The sequence below is a fragment of the Hylobates moloch genome, unplaced genomic scaffold (genome assembly GCF_009828535.3).
Source record: "Hylobates moloch isolate HMO894 unplaced genomic scaffold, HMol_V3 SCAFFOLD_16, whole genome shotgun sequence".
In the NCBI taxonomy this organism is placed as follows: Eukaryota; Metazoa; Chordata; class Mammalia; order Primates; family Hylobatidae; genus Hylobates; species Hylobates moloch.
The window spans coordinates 77,826,916-77,832,649 of record NW_026652291.1 but is presented as its reverse complement, the minus strand read 5'-3'; the positions used below and the strand labels follow the sequence as shown (position 1 = coordinate 77,832,649).

The window sequence follows — 5,734 nt, the reverse complement described above, 5'->3', positions numbered from 1 at the left end:
CAAGCCCAAGTGTGTTCTTTTGTGAGACCTCTGGAACCACCTCCTATTAACGCCAATAATAGCTTCTCTATTGCACTTAGTTTCTGGTTTATTTTTCCCACATTCATTCTAACTGCCTTGGGAGGTAGTTTGTGAAACATCTGTATGAAGTCTTTTACTGCAGTACCAGATACAGCCCAGGGTATTACTAAACAAAGTTTTGGAAAAAAAAAACCTGTGTTTGAATCATGGTTCTGAGATTCGCTGTGTTACTTGTGTAAATCATTTAACACACCTGAATCCTCAAGTTATAATGCATATCAAATAGAAATGAGAATATTCATATTTAGGGTTGATTGACAGGCTTTAATGACTGCCTGTACATAAACTACCCAGTAGAAGTAGGTACTGCATAGATAACATTTCTATTCCCTGTCATTTGTCTATCTCAAATCATGTAATGAATGATTAATTTCACATTATAGTACAGATAACCCAGTTTCTCAAAATAAACTACTTTTTAATCAAGAAAATCTGCTCATAAAAGCTTCCTGAGATAAAATCCTTGAGAAGATGCCTAAAATAGTCTACTGATGTTTTTATTTTCCCTCATATTAAATATATATTATGTAATATATATTATCTATTATATATAATACATATACCAAATTATATATTAATTCAAACATGAAATTTAAGCAAAATTTTCAATATCCAACTTGTTCTCCTCAGACGCGATTTGTTCTCAAAATGCTTTTTAGAAGTTTTGTACCTTAAATTATCTCCCCTTTAAAAGGGCTAGTTTTAGGCTAAAGTAATCAAAGAAGTTTCCTTGGATTTTATACAGCTGGCCTTTGGCTTTCAGAGTAGTTTCTCTCTCTCTCTCTCTCTCTCTCTCCATATATATATGTATCTATATGTATATACACACATATATATGTATCTATATATATACACATATATATGTATCTATATATATACACACATATATATGTATCTATATATATATACACACATATATAGGTATCTATATATATATACACACATATATATGTATCTATATATATATACACACATATATATGTATCTATATATATATACACATATATATATGTATACATCAAGCACAAGTTTGTTCTTTTTTGAGACCTCTGGAACCACCTCCTATTTACATACACAGACATAGAATCTTATTGAGGTACTTAAACATTATTGAGGTATTTAAAACTCATTAGAGGGAAAAATGTTACACTAATTGTTACAAATATTAAGAAATATGTGGAAAATAAAAGTAGGGTAATATGAAAATAAACATAGAAACATTAAATATAGATTTTAAATTATTTACCATCCATTTATTAAAATAATCATGAACATTTATATTTGTAGAAAATGTGATTAGTTTAATAGTTTTTAAACTGCATTATATTGTTATGCAGCACTTTTCCACTTTAAAGTAAATTTGTCTATTATCAACAAACTATTAATTTAATAAATTAATAGTTTATTTAAGCTATAACTATGTATATTTAATTTCTGCTTGGATATGCAAAAACATAAATTATTGTTTTATTTTGTGTTTAATTTGGCATGTTTTAACATTTTGTAATATTGTAACGTTAGAACATTTTAAAACCAAAAAATATATTGTTGAAAAATTAACGTGACGCCAATTATGGGAACTTATTATATATTTTATAATAGTTTTATTATCAACAGAATTCAGGAAATAAGAGAAATTGCATGAGAAATCATTGTGAAAAATTATATGGCATTGTAGTCTTTTCTATATTGTTTTCAAACTTGTGCGTCCAGCATTGATTACAGTTACCTTTTATAATTTTACAAATTTGAGGGTTTGCTACATTTTCTGGTTGAATATTTTCAATACTTTTTTTAATACTAAATAATGTAGCCAAAAGTGTAAAAATATTAGCATTACATTTATTCATTCATTCATTTTCATAATAGTATGCTTTAGGATTAGGTACCTCCTGATACAGACTTCATTTACTAAGATATATTATCACTCTCCAGTTTTCTTTCACATTAAAAAGTTCAACGAATCTAGAACAGAACAAAATGGAGAAAGCAAAGAATGAAGGTAAACTCCCAGTTAATAGTTATTCAGTAATACATAAACAATTCTCTGTATGTTATCTAGAAATGCTTTTTTTTAAACTAAACGCTCTATTTTCAAAAATATTGTCTTACATTCCAGAGAGATGTTTTACGCTTCTAACAAGACGAGGGTAAATGAATGATTTATTAAAAGACAAGTAGTAATGTGAAAAACATGCACATACCTCCAGGCATATATGATGGATCTTTATAACACACTAAGGTTTTATTTTTCAATTTGGTAAATGGTGAGATGCAGTTTTAAATCTTAACTTTTTCTAAAATGTGAGAATGCTCATAATGTAAAAAATAAAAAATTTACTAATTTTGAAACAGGCCCTTATGTGAGGCAGTGAACTGGAATAAGGCAGTTTCTTTTTCTACTGACCTCATCTTGGAAACTTTGATTGGATTCAGTAGTACTACTGAATTTAGTAGAAATTTAGAAAATTGCCAGTGAGCTATGAGATGGATTCCTCGACCTCTTCAACTCATTTCTGCTTATTGTGTTATGTCTTTATAATATGCAACTAGGTTCTCTTTTGTTTTTGTTATTTAAAAACTTCTGATTTATCCTTGGTAAGAGGATTCTTACTCGACGTTTTATTAAAAGTGTGTATAAATGTGATTGCTAAACTGCCCTGAGCTTCTAGTCTCTAAGTATGGGGTAGCCTTGCAGGAGCAATCACGGAGCAGTGGCACCGTTGGAGCTGTAACACCGCCTCCTCAATAAAGCTGTTTTCTTCTGCCTCTGGCTTGCCCTTGAATTCTTTCCTGGGCAAAGCCAAGAACCCTGGCTGGCTTAGCCCCACTTCAGGGCTTGCCTGCCCTCCATCAGAAGGACTCTTCTTAGAATTGTAGAATTAGAAGAGTACCTCTTTGAATACTTAGAAAAGAAGCTTCTGGAAAATGTTGCACAGAACACTACAGTTGAAACTTACAGTGAAACTTTAAATGTCAAAGAAGAAAAACAGTATGTGTAGAGTGGCCATGCCTACACTAGTTTATGTAAATGTGAAAACATTCTTCTTGTAAAAATATGCAAGGTGATTTTATAATTATAGAGCAAATGTTTAGTTCAAGTGGCAACTACTCTTTGAAAGCTAATATTGCTTTCCCTGAAAATATTTTTCTGTTTTTTGAACTGTATAAAGTCTTGGACACTTTCTTGATTGTAAAATCTCTCCCACTGGGGCTCATTTTTTTTTTTTTTTTTTTTTTTTTTTTTTTTTTTTCTGAGACAGAGCCTCGCTCTGTTGCCCAGGCTGGAGTGCAGTGGTACCATCTCGCTTGCTGCAAGCTCTGCCTCCCGGGGTCACACCATTCTCCTGCCTCAGCCTCCCCGAGTAGCTGGGACTATAGGCACCGGCCACCACGCCTGGCTAACTTTTTGTATTTTTAGTAGAGACGGGGTTTCACCATGTTAGGCAGGATGGTCTCGATCTCCTGACCTCGTGATCTGCCCTCCTCTGCCTCCCAAAGTGCTGGAATTACAGGCGTGAGTCACCGCGCCAGGTCTTTTTATTTATTTATTTATTTTTGCCTTAGTGCAATGCATCTACGCCATGGTATACACTAAGAAGTGAAAGCTCAGATTGAAAGGCAACATTGATAAGTACAGCCCATGGAAAAAAAAAAAACAAAAACAGATTTGAACAAAGTTGTTAAACTTTGGAAAAGAAAATGAGTGAATATCATCCACGATGTAGTGAAGTGTGTCTGTAGTTTCAGCTATAACCCAGTCTGTGAATTCAGAGTCTCACATTCTATGTAGATCACATTTGTATAAGGTGATAAGTTTTTTTAAATGTAGTCAGTACAAAGAATCCTTAAATTTATGTTTTGTCTTTTCAAATTTATTATTTATTACTTCATCTCTTAAAAGTTGCAATGCATAAGATAATGTGCCAGGCTTTTTTTTTTAACCATTTGTTTTGTGATATCTAACACCTGCCTAAATTTCTCCTCTTTGATTTTAATATTAACTAAAGCCATATGTTTATATACATAAAATTTACATGGAACATATTGTTCAATGGTGTAGATCATATTTATTTTAAAATATGTTTTTGTTTTATTTGTCCTAAGCTGATAACTGTGAAAATAAGTGAAACAGAATACCTGACTTTAAGAAACTGCAATCCATCCAAGACAATCAGAAGTCTTTTAAATTTAGCAATCATGATAAAAAGGCAACTGATTATTCCCTGTTCTGACTCTGGTAGTGGTTCTGTTTCAGGCTTCATAAACATGAACTAAAGATGAAACAATCTTGGTACATAATCTATTAGGCTTAACTCCAACTGAATAAGTACATTATCAAATCTGACATTTAATTGTACTACATCTCTGATTTAGTCAAAATTATGACATAATTCACATTTACTATTAACACACAGCCTCTGTGATTTATATTTATGTTACTATAATCAAAATGTTTTGTTGATATTTACAGCCTAAGAAGATGAAAAGTAGTTTATAAATAGAGTTTTAACGCAAATTTTAGATTCCTTTATTGGAATAAAACAAAATATTTGCTGTTTACAAGATTATTTCTGTGTCATGAACATTATCTCCCTCCCAGCCATGTTTCTGGAATTACTGTCCTACCTGATTTAATCTTAGCTGTCACAATCAGACAGACAGAAAGTGTGGGATACTTTTCTTGCATCTGTAGTGGAAACCTTAACAGCATCCAGTAACTGCTGCAGGTCTGTCAGATAAATAAATACATGATTAACTGCATTTTTTATTTATGCTTATACAAAAAATAAGATATGCCTTTAAACATTAATATGAATGCATGCAGGTCAGTAATAATTACTTTACAAATTACTCCATTTATTCATATTTGGAAATGCTTGAATTTCCCAAGAATAAAAACTTAAAGTTAGAAAGGAATTTTTAGATCAGGTATTTCAAGTGCTATTTTTAAGCTTAATAAAACAAAAACAAAACAAAACAAAAGTGATGCCCAAAGACTGTAAGGTTGGAGAGAAGTAGAGAAAGGAATGAATCACAACTAGACTATACTGACTCCTTCTCTTGGCTCTCCAAAGCATATTAATGAGATTCCTTGTTGTGGTGAACAGAGATTCACCCACATTTAGAGAAAAGAAGATAGTTTTAAAAATACTTATGGAATTTGAGTAGGAAAAGATAAATTGCAGTTCTGAGTAAACACAGTAATATGTGTCACAATTTGAAGTGCTGCGAAGAGAATCATTAATCTAAACAAGACAGAATTTATGAGTTTCTTCACAATTAAATCAAGTGCAGTAAGAATTATAATAATTTTTAAATTGTATTCTTTCTTGAAGAGGAAGTGAATTGGATTATGGATTAAAACATAGGCCAGTGGATATTCATTAGTATCCTGAAACCTAGCTGTACCTTGCATTAAACCTATAATTTTCTGAGTATAGGCAGATCATAATAAGCAAATCAATGCTAGATAAATAATGAAGTGTTCTTTTCCATCAACAATGACCTCATATTCGGGAATGAAAAAAAGAAAGACATAAGTAAATGAAATAGAGTAGAATAAATGGGTATGTGTGCGTCAGTGTGAGTGTCTGAGTGTGCGTATTACAAAAAGGAAGTAATAAACTATGTGGCGGATCAGGGAAGGTTT

General features: G+C 31.5%; 1 non-coding gene across 1 annotated transcript; it reads right to left on the bottom strand.

Moving 5' to 3' along the window:
* Positions 1 to 4,699: 4,699 nt before the first annotated feature.
* Positions 4,700 to 4,828, bottom strand: LOC116456461 (small nucleolar RNA SNORA31). Its single transcript, XR_004244689.1, has one exon. It is a non-coding gene; the product is annotated as a small nucleolar RNA SNORA31 (small nucleolar RNA).
* Positions 4,829 to 5,734: the final 906 nt, after the last annotated feature.